An 11,932-nucleotide genomic window follows, 5' to 3' on the forward strand; every position below is an offset into this window, starting at 1 on the left:
GAGGGAGAGAGAATGTGAGCTGGAGAGGGCCAGAAAGAGGGAGACACAGGGTCCGAAGTAGGCTCTGCACAGTGAGCTTAGGGCCCAACTCATGAACCACGAGATCATGACCTGAGCTGAAGCCAAGAGTCAGCAACTTAACTGATTGAGTCACCCGGATGCCCCAAGAAGGATCCATTTTAAATAGCAGTTACTCTGAAACTATAGGAAAAAAAGTGTACATTATTTTCTCCGTCCTTACAACTATAAATCTTGTATTAAAATGTAAAGACTGTCCAGGATCATCTGAGACTGGGATACAAAAAAAAAAAAAAAAGGGAAAGTGGCCCTTCAAAAAGTTTTACTTACTCAACTGATTAATTTAGAGAGCTTTTTAAAATATAGACAGCTAAAAGGGATTTTGTGCCCAGACTCTACCATCTTGGATATCAATAAGATACTCTCCAACTTTCTACTTTGGAGAAAATTTAAAATATTCTCTCTCTGCAGCTTTGTGATATAAATTTTCTACCCCCATATTCTCAAGACCTAAAGTCATTCTTTGAAATACGAACTGTAGAGAAAGGGTATCATCAGAAAAAAAAATTGAGGGAGATATTTGAAAAATGTTTCTAAGTCCTCTCCAGAAAATTAATATTGTTTTTACTATCTTGTCTGTGTGTATGTCCTCATATGTTGCAAATGTGAGATGTTTTCCATTCCCCACATGCTATTGCTAACATTAAGTTGTGAAAGAGCTGTATTTAGTGTGAAGGTAAATGCTTGTAAAAATAGGGCATTCTAAAACTCAAAAAGATAAAAACTACTTGAACTGTTTTCAAATTCATGTGATCTTGGAAAATATTTGGTACTAAAGATAATTTAAGGTTATTGATTTAATTAAAATGGACATGTCTTTAGAATTATCAGCATTAAATATGAGACATTATTGTGTGCTTGCTAACATTTAAATGAGTTCAGGATAGTTCTCTTGAAAAATTTGTCAAAAAAGGTATTAGGATGGAGATGTATAGTTTTTTGTTAGAGAAAAGAAAGTGATTTTTCTCTTATTTTTTTTTCTCTTATTTTTTTAATAAAAAAAATTTTAATGGTTTTTATTGACTTCTGAGAGAGAGAGAGACAGCATGAGCAGGGGAGGGTCAGGGAGAGAGGGAGACACAGAATCTGAAGCAGACTCCAGGCTCTGAGATCTAGCTGTCAGTGCAGAGCCTGATGAGGAGCTTGAACCCACGAACCATGAGATCATGACCTGAGCTGAAGTCATATGCCCAACTGACTGAGCCACCCAGGCATCCCATCTCTCTCTCTCTCTCTCTTTTTTAAATTTTAAATGTTTATTTATTTTTGAGAGAGACAGAGAGACAGAGTGCAAGCAGGGGAGGGGCAGAGAAAGAAGGAGACAGAATCCACAACAGGCTCCAGGCTCTGAGCTGTCAGCACAGAGCCCAACGCAGGGCTCAAACTCACAGACCGGTAGATCATGACCTGAGCCGAAGTTGGATGCTCAACCGACTGAGCCACCCAGGTGCCCCAACAGTGATTTTTCTCTTAACATGAGGCCGATTGTGTGGGGGCAAAAACAAACAAACAACAACAACAACAAAAGGTTAAGACAAAATCTGAATGTAAGAAGGAAAGTCGTAAAAGGTTTATGGAAAAGGAATCTTTGGAGAGGAATGTTATATGTGGTCAGTACTAGCTAAAATTAAAATACACTTGAAACACCTGGGTGGCTCAGTTGAGTAAGTCCTGAGTTCGGCTCGGGTTACGATATCACAGTTCATGAGATAGAGCCCCACATCGGCTCTGTGCTGAAATCAGCTCTTTTTTTTTTTTCTTTTTTTTTTTTTTTTTTAGAGAGTGTGTGAGCAGGGGAGAGGGGCAGAGGGAGAGAGAGAGAGAAAGAGAGAGAATACCAAGCAGGCTCCACACATGTCACTGAGCTGGACTCTGGGCTTGATCCCACGAAGTTGGGATCATGATCTGAGACAAAATCAAGAGTCTGAGGCTCAACCTACTGAGCCACCCAGGTGCTCCAGGAATGAATTTTGATACTAAAAGTACCCTGATGCAGGGTTACCTGGGTGGCTCAGGAGATTAAGCATCCTACTTTGGCTCAGGTCATGATATCATGTTTTATGAGTTCAAACCCCCATCAGGCTCTGCACTGTCAGCGGGATTCTCCCTCTTTCTCTCTACCCCCTCCCCCACTTGTGTGCTCTCTCTCCCTCACTCTCAAAATAAATAAATAAACTATATTAAAAAAGGAAAAAGTAAAAGCACCCTGGTGGAAAATTTGTTTTATTTTAAAAGGACAAAGTTTTCTTGACCTAATGGTTGGCTGTTAATTAAAAATTAAAAAAAATATATATTTCTTTACCTTTAAAGTTATCTGCTTTAAAAAATCAGATTCTATATACTGTGAATATAGTTTACTATGTTTATCCAGTTTTCTAAAAATTAAGAAAACTGAGTCTTACTATTAAAAATCTTACCAAATTTTGTTCATAACTATATAACCATTGATATCTTTTTTTTTTCACCTTTTTTTTTAAATGTTTTTTTATTTAGAGACAGCATGAGCAGGGGAAGGTCAGAGAGAGAGGGAGTCACAGACTGAAACAGGCTCCAGGCTCCGAGCCGGCAGTCAGCACAGAGCCCGATGCGGGGCTCGAACCCACGAACCGCGAGATCATGACCTAAGCGAAAGTCGGACGCTCAACCGACTAAGCCACCCAGGCGTCCCATTTTTTTTTTTTTCACTTTTGGCATCCTGTATTGTCACTTAGATTAAATGGGTAACTATTGTTACATAAAGGTCTATGATCCCATAATCAAATTTTCAAACCTTTTGATATATAATATATATTCTTTTTTTTAACTTTCCAAAATAAGACTCTAAAATTAAGTCTTCTAACCACAATCTAATTGAAATTTTCCAGAGTGCTCCTTGAACATTTAAAAGATTTTCTGAGGAATTAATTAGAGTTTCTTGGTGTGTTAAAAATGACATAAATTAAAGCATTGTCGAATAAGTGATGCTAAATCCTGTTAGATTATAATTGTGTAGAAATGTTATTAAAATAAGCATTTCAAAAATCGTATAAAGCCCACAGAGACTTGTGTCCATGTCTGTTATTGTACTGAAGTGTTATGTGCCATAAAACAACCACGTGTCCTGGTCAATTGCATTGTCATGAACTCTCACCAGCTCTTTAACCATGGCTGTTTTTTAGCCTTTTTTCATTTGTGGACATTTGTAGTTGTACTCAGATACTTTTATAAAAGCTTCCTCCCACGTGCTTCATCTTCAGTGAGGTTCATGAAAAAAATTAAAAATGGAAACAAAACCAGAAACAAAACCTTTGGGTACAGATTTCTGATAACCTTAAAGTCATAAAACCAAGCTATGTAAAAATATCCAGGACTAGTAGAAAAACTGGATTCAAGCAGAACAAGACTTAATAACATGGTACTGAATGAAACAAGGTAGCATATTTCATGCTCCTATAAAAATTTGTCTTGTTTTTCTGATATAGGAAACTTAACCTTTTAGGCTAACTGACTTCTAAGCAATTTGATACATTACACTGTTGTAAGCAGGATTGAAACAGCCATTTTTTCTCTCCCTGAACCCTCCAAAATTCAGAATCTCAGTGAGTACTCTTATATTTTTATGGCAATATATTTTGTTGCATACGTTCAGTAAATAACTGTTTTCCTTACAACAGGGACACATTGGAAACACTGGTTACACTACCAAGGCTTTGACTGGAATGTCCTCTCTGGGAAAGACATGCACAGACTCAGATCTGACAAGACAGCCTTAAGGAACTAAGGTTGACCTTAGGGAGCTTATAGAGCCCTGTAAAGATGTTAGCCCAGTATCTTGTTACAGTGTTCCCAGCACTCTTACCAGGTGAGTAAAGAGGGTCTCTTCCTGACAGGCACAGGAACTTCAAGATATTTGGGGAAACTTGAGTAGAAAGGAATCTACCCAAATCTATGGGTATTGCAGGTGAAATCTGAGGGCAAGTCATTATCTTGTCTCCTGGCCTTGAGAGGCTATTAAAAGTTCAATCGAGAAATTTCTTATGAAAAGTTCCATCAGAGCAGGTTTTAAAGAGCCTATATGATCACTATTTTTTATTGTGTTGTGTTGTATTGTGTTGTATTATGTTGTGTTGTGTTGTATTGTATTGTATTGTAATTCAAGCTAGTTAACATATAGTCTAGTCTTGGCTTCAGGAGTAGAATTGAATGTTTTATCACTTACAGATAACACTCAGTGCTCATCCCAACAAGTGCCCTCCCTAATTTCCCGTCACCCATTTAACCCATCCTCACACCCACCTCCTCCTCAGCAGCCCTGTTTATTCTCTGTATTTAAAAGTGTTTCATGGTTTGCCTCCCTCTCTGTTTTTATCTTACTTTTCCTTTCCTCTCTCTATCTGTTGTGTTTCTCAAATTCTACATGTGAGTGAAATCATGTCAATCACTATTCTTTCTGTACTCGGGGAAATAATCAGGCCAAATATTTTTTAAAACCAGACTCATCTTGAAAAATAAACTAATGCTAATTTGGATATCTTTGGTAAAAATGAAGTGACTATAGAGAGAATATATGTTTCAGTCAACACAGATTTGTAGATAGTAGATTCTAGTACTGATCATCGTAAAATCTAGATTCTGATTTCTTCCCATGCCTGGCAACAATTTTCCAAACTACAATTTTGGGGTACTAACTTTGGGCAGAGAGTGGGGGAGGTGTGAGGTCTCTTGGAATGCAGCGTGAAACATTAACTATTGTCCTGTGTATTCTCTTCCATTATCTTCACCGACTGTCAGCCTTCCGTCTCAGGTCTGGCACAGCCCTGAGGTCCTAGGTGCTGCGTGGTCTGGAATTAACAGCTTACAGCTAGCTCCTGAGATAAAATCCTGGCTCCCTGCTTGCTGGTTAAGGAAGTTCCCAAAACTCTCTAAGCTTTAGTTCATTCATCTGTAAGATGAGATAAAGGTTATTATATGCCGGGAGCTGCACCGGCCTCTCTGGATGGCAGTCACAGCAAGGAAATGGCAGTGTTTGCAGAGCTCCTGCCATGAGAAATGAAAACTGGTATCTCCTGCTACTACTGGCTCATGTTGTGCTGATATTGACCAGGCCTCCCAATATTCCATATCAGACCAATATTCTGAACACAGATACCTCATAAGGAAAAGCATATTCCTGCCTTTGCAAGAGAGACTTTAGATGAAAGCCCTATGGATGATTGTCAAAAGGCTCTTCCTAAGGGCCTTGCAGATCCAAGACTTAGGGGGTTAAGAACACAAGAATTACAACTGAGCCTGGCCCCGAGACAAAGAGCCTAATTTAGAGTTAAGGTACAGATAGGGCAGAACTTAAGTTAATACTTACACCTTCTCCTAATTGGTGATGTATGGCAGTCCCTTCCCCAAGGCCTACTTTCTGCAAACATCCTCCCTTACAGGTGGCTGGGATGAGGATAGACAAGAGTAGCTAAAGCATTACCCACAAACAAAAGGCTGACACATTTAGGGCCTCCATGGTGTTCACACATTCAGCATCAAATAGGTTTCCACAAACAACTTATTAACCAACTCAGAAACATTCATCTGAGAGCCAGACAGAATGACTCTTAGCCCATCTATACACTTATCCTATGACCTAACCTTAGCGTTATTAACATAGAATAAATATGTATCCTATCTTTTACTAAGAATACCCTGCTAAATCTTTAGTTATAAGATTTACTTAACCTCACTATAATTGGAATAGTTCTGCAAGAATATTTCTGTAAAACCTGCTTCTGTACACTTTCCAAAGCATCTTATCACAAAGAGTTATCCATTGTAAAAATTCCTTTTTCTGATGTCATGTTATCATTTAACGTATAAATAAAGACACCGAAACCGACAGGACAGAGATGCCTGCCTGGTGATCAGAAAGAATCACGGGGCTCTCTCACTCTCTCTCTCGCCGACAACGTCCATCCTTCAGGGACCCCTGGACCTACTGGAGCCGGCTCGGCCTCCAGCAATTATAAGGTTATTATGGTGATAAAAGGCCATCAGTCAAAACAGTGTTCCTGAGTGGGCCATAAATCCCAGTCATCTACTGGTTTCAAGAGGCCAAAATGAAGTAGACTGGGATTTTGGATGCTTTTTTAAAAAGTCTTGCTTACCAGAACTTTGTCATATTTTCAAAATGATTACTTGTTTTTATTTTTTAATTAAAAAAATAGAAGAAATTGCTGGAAGGGTAATGGCCAAGGTCCCTCTGAGAATCCTTAAAAACAGCCACTGCCAAGTTCATGAAAGCTCTAATGGGAAGAGACAAACCAGGGAAATGGTGCATTCCTGTCCCATCCCCAGGACAACCATGTAAGCAACATCTGACACTATTGCTCATGAGCCTGGCAGCTGGTTTGGTTAATTGTTCCACTTGATAAGTAAACATTCATATATTCTGTATTTTTACAAAAAGCCACTACCTCTTCCATTAGATTACAAATAAGTCAAGACCTAGAGACAGAAATTTTAAGGCAACTGTTCACTCATGTTTGCTGACAAGTCCAGTTTGGAGAGTGAATCCACTAGAAGTAGAGAAAGTTTTTGACCTGATGATTATTTTTCTGAGAATGTGCAAGAAAAGAGGGGAAGAACCCTAGCTTCCCAGATGGATCACCGATGAACAAGGTTCACTGAGTTGAGTCCAGGAGGCAGCATTGCATTTTGACCAAAGATCTACCCACAGTTGACCTCTTTCAGTGCATCATGCCCATTTGGAGGTCCAACAAGCACAGAAAATCTGGGTAGAAAGCCATGATGATGGAAGCTGGTGTGGTTGAGAGACCCCAAGTGCACCTTAGTCCTTCACTCTCCATCCAACCTTGAGCACAGAGCACACCTGAGGGTGTGTGTTGAAATGGCTCCAGTTAAGAGTGTTGTGGCCTTCTGACCCTAATCCTCTGTCCATCTCTGCTGTGTCCTGTGACCTCAGGTGTTCTGCCCTCTCCAGACCTAAGGGATTGTCACATGTCCTATTTCTGGACAGTTTGACAGTTCTCAAATTGTCAGTGGTATATCTTAAGATATGACCCTAACAAGGGTGTTTTGGTGATAAGGCCCTCTTAAATTCCAGAACATCATTAAGAGTAGTAGTAGTAGGGGCACGTGAGTGGCTCAGTCAGTTAAGCGTCTGACAATGGCTCAGGTCATGATCTCACTGTTCATGAGTTTGAGCCCCACATCGGATTCTGTGCTTACAGCTCAGAGCCTGGAGCCTGCTTCAGATTCTGTGTCTCCCTCTGTCTCTTTGTCTCCCCGACCCCCCCCCCCCCCCCCCCCATACACACACACACTCATGCTCTATCTCTTTCTCTCTCAAAAGTAAATAAAAACATTACAATTTTTTAAAAAAATAATAGTAACAGCTCCATGCTAGGAATTGTGTGCTGACTGCCATGTAACTTATCCTTTATAATCTTTGTAATACCCTTCAAAAGTAGTAGTTTTAAATCCAGAATGTCATTTCAACAGAGTTCCCAAACTGGTACTTTTTTTTTTTTTTTAATGTTTATTTATTTCTGAGAGAGAGACAGGGAGACAGAGAGACAGAGCATGAGCAGAAGAGGGACAGAGAGAGAGGGAGACAGAGAATTTGAAGCAGGCTCCAGGCTCTGAGCTGTCAGCACAGAGCCCAATGCAGAGCTTGACCCACAAACTGTGAGATCATGACTTTAAGTTGGAGTTGGACCCTTAACTGACTGAGTCATCCAGGAACCCCTCAAACTGGTTTTTAATACAGAACCTAACTGCAGTTTCCACCTACCCCACCAATGTAACGTTAACCTGTCAGCCAGGAAGTTTTCAACCTAGTCTAATGAATCTGCCACTTGGGTCCTCTCTGTCCCTCAAAAGGGTGAGGTAGTAACCATGATGTGTCCCCTAGAAAGAGGCATTGTGGGAGCAATCCTTTTCCTTTGCTAATAACTCTCTGGACACCCCCTTATGTAAAAATCTTCCATTTTGTACCACTTCTGTATGTACATCTCTACCTGCTCAGTGGGGTCCCTCCTGATTAATGAAGCATTTCAGAAAGCCACTTAGATCTCCAAATTTATTTGGTTGAATTTGTTAGTTTCCAGGAGGAAGAATTTCCTCTGCCCTGTAAGGTCCTTTAAGTTGGGCTAAGAATCTAACTAATACAGATTTACAGGAGAAAATCAAACTTAGTTTCATACATACAGGGAATCCATGTTGGCATGGAATTCTAAAGACAGGTTACATGAGACTCACAGGACATCCTGAGATAAGGAGAAAGGTCAGGGCTGGGGATACATAGAGGAGGGAGACCATTAACAGGAAGGAGAGAGGAGATGTTTGGAAAACAATGTTTGTCCTGTTGTGCGGTTTAGTTTCTCAGGGAAGGAGGAAACTCTAGGTTAATTTCCTCTTCCTGCTATAGGCAGATAGTTGCAGGAAGAGGTAAAGGGATTTCTCTGAATCAGCTGGGTTTTGATTGGCTTTAACTCAAAAACAATCTTTATGCCAAAGTGGCCCATCTTGGAGCAACCTGCCCTTGGCCCCTTCATATTTACAAAATTTACTCCAAAACTTGATATCTAATCTACTTGTTTCCAACAACGATGTGCAGGTTGCTTACAAAACTTTATTAAGCATTAGACAAAGTCAGTTTTATACTAAGCTATTATTTTATTTACTTATTTATTTTTGTGTGGATGGAAGATCTTGTAAGATCTTCAATAACATAACTTACTTGGCTAGTGAAGTCAGCTAGAATAAAAGTCTGTTTCTTTACTGTTGATAACTCTAAATATGTGTTTGTGTTAATTAAACCATCAATCTTAAAGTACCTTATCAAATAATTTCTTAGATCTTTCAAACTGGAAAGCACTTGGGTTAGTTTCTACCTTTTGGAGTTTTAGAATGCCCAGTGCTTACTGTCATTTACCTTCAAGCCAACTAAATAGAGGTCTTCAAGAAGTAATTTTAGCAATGCCATCTGAATGTAGAAGCATTTACAATGCATAAAAAGACGAACGAGAATGTACACAGTCACAGACCTTATAGCTTCTGGTGTCAAATTACTGTCATGAAATAAGTATAAAACTTACTAGTTTTGGGGCACTTGGCTAGCTCAGCCAGGAGAGCATGTGGCTCTTGATCATGGAGCTGTTGCTTCAAGCCCATGTTGGGTGTAGAGTTTACTTAAAAAATAAAATTTTAAGTTAGATGACTTAAAGCTTTATTTTTCCTCTTAAAATATTTGTGGAGAAGACACTTAAGATTTGTATTTTCCTTAGCAAGTCAAGTTTTAAATGGCCTTGTTTTCCATGTTTGTGTGGTAACAATGATTTCTCTGGAATCTTGCACTGTGAAGAGATGGACCAGATAAGAAATTCCTGGAGAAGACCAGCAGAATATTAAATGTTTAAATTTTGAAGGCAAAGGGAAAAAAATGCAAGCACTTCCCAGAAGGACTTTTGATTTCATTTGGCCAGAACCTTTACAATACTTACCTGCCTTTTGAGATAAATAAGGAAGGTTTGAGGATGGTAAAAAGGATTAGCACTCTCGAATTATTTTTGGAACCAGACCTCTGTTCCAGTAAAGACTCGACTTCTAAGATAAGGACTTCTCTTTTTAGCTTCTCAAAGAATTGGCTTGTAGCTTTAATAATATCAAAGGACTGACACACCCATCCACCTGTCAGAAAGTCTTCCTCTGGGTAAATTTTGCTTAACAGAAAATTACTGTTGTGAAATAGGTACAAAAGTTACTAGGTTTGGGGCACCTCCTGGCTCAGTCAGTAGAGCATGTGATCCTTGATCTCTGGGTTATTGGTTCAAGCCCCATGTCAGATGTAGTAATTACTTAAAAAATAAAATCTTAAAAAAAAAAAAACCTTTTAATTTGGATCTGTTTTTATTTTTCTGATTGGTAGAATAAGGCCTAAAAATTAAAAAATGAAAGACAATTAAAAACTAAAAAATTCCAGCAGGCTCTGATTATCAGCTTTTACTTTGGCAACAATTTTTCTTATGGTGTTATTAAAAATTTTAAAAATATGTTATCAGGCATTAACTAAAACAGTAACATTTCTGGTGGTATTAAACAACATCATGGACCCGAAAGACATCCTTCAAAAGGGTCTAAACAGTACTACTTTACCAAGATCTAGAGCCACTCCCAAAGATAGCCAAAGAGAGAGCCCCGGCAGATGGAAAGCCAAGCCACATTTTTAGGATGTAAAACCAGAGGGACAAGAAGGAAATAATTATTCCTAGGAAAAAAGGATCCATAGCCAATGGGCTTGGACTTGGAAAAGAAGGGACAATGTGAATTTTTATTTGTCACCTGGGCTTAGGAGGAATTGATTTAAAAATGAAACAGGGGTGCCTGCATGGCTCAGTTGGTTCGCCATCAAACTCCTGATTTCAGCTCAAGTCATCATCTCATGGTTTGTGAGATGGAGTCCCTAGTCAGGCTCTGTGCTGACAACATGGACCTTGCTTGGGATTCTCTCTCTCCCTCTTTCCCTGCCCTTCCCTGGCTCTTGAGTGCAATCTGTCTCAAAATAAATAAATAAACATTTTAAAAAATGAAACAAACACAGATAAACAAACAAATAAATACTCAACCCATGCCCATCGGGTTTGGGGGCTTCTTGGCTTTCAAGATCCTGCTGGCAATAGCCTTTATTTACACAAAACAAGACAAGCATATATGTACCTTCATTTATTAGCAGAACTATGCTCTGTCACTAGGAAGGCCCTGTCAGCACCCCACCCAGTCCCTTGGGAGCCTTGGTGAGGTTTTCCACATGGGAATGTAGCCTGAAAAGAAGGGGGTTGGTTCAGGGTAGACCCTTCTGTCAGCTCAGTGGGGCTGCTCCTGGCAGGGGTGAGATACACTGAGGGGCAGGGCCACCCCCAAACCAGCTTGGCCACCACGTTTTGGGTTAGAGGTTCAGGGTTCCCAGAAGGTGCTGTCCTTGAGCCTGGCCCCATCGTACACCCCACCCGCCGGGCTGTGGATGGCAGTGCCACGTGCCCTTGCCCACATTCCCTCGAAATGGAAATGGTTGCAGAGCGGCGCACAGTCCTACAAGCCCCCTGCACAACCCGCATCATCAGCCTTCCTCCCCAGCCCTGTGTAAATACTTGGGAGAATAAATTCAGTATTTGTTCTCCATCAGGGTGGCACTAACATCTCGGAAGAAAGGATGGCTTTTAAGACAGTTTGGTTTAATTAGAAACTCATGTGTTTTCCTTTCCTGGGTTTTGAAACATGCATCCTTCTCTCTTACTACCTGCCCTTTGCCTGAGAATAGCCTCAGATGCTCTGCAAGTCAGAGCTTAGATAAACAATGGTCCATGGAAGGCAACATATGGGAAACTATATAGCAGGGTTGGTAACATTTAAGCTGTCCAGAGGGAACCCTGCAGAGAACAGTCTGTGTTGGTGGGAGTTCATAGCAGGGAGTAGCTTCTTGACGCTGATCTTACCAAGGCAGTAAGCAGGGCACCATGACTGTGCATAACGTGGGCATATGTCCTGCTCTGTGGTTGCTAGAGAACAGTTCCCAGAAGCATCAGGTCATCCCTGGCTGTGGTTTCTCTTCCTCTCTGTGAGCATGTCCACTTGGTGCAGGTGACTTGGTTTTATTTTATTTTTTTAATGTTTATTTATTTTTGAGAGAGAGAAAAACTGGGGAGGGGCAGACAGAGAGGGAGACACAGAATCCAAGGCTAATTCCAGGCTCCCAGCTGTCATCACAGAGCCCGCAGGGGGCTTGAACTCACAAGTATGAGATCATGACATGAGCCTATGTTGGATGCTTAACCGACTGAGCCACCCAGGCAAACTGAGTTGGTTTTAAATAGAA

This window comes from Hyaena hyaena, unplaced genomic scaffold (genome assembly GCF_003009895.1).
Source record: "Hyaena hyaena isolate Hyena2069 unplaced genomic scaffold, ASM300989v1 scaffold_1128, whole genome shotgun sequence".
Classification (NCBI taxonomy): domain Eukaryota; kingdom Metazoa; phylum Chordata; class Mammalia; order Carnivora; family Hyaenidae; genus Hyaena; species Hyaena hyaena.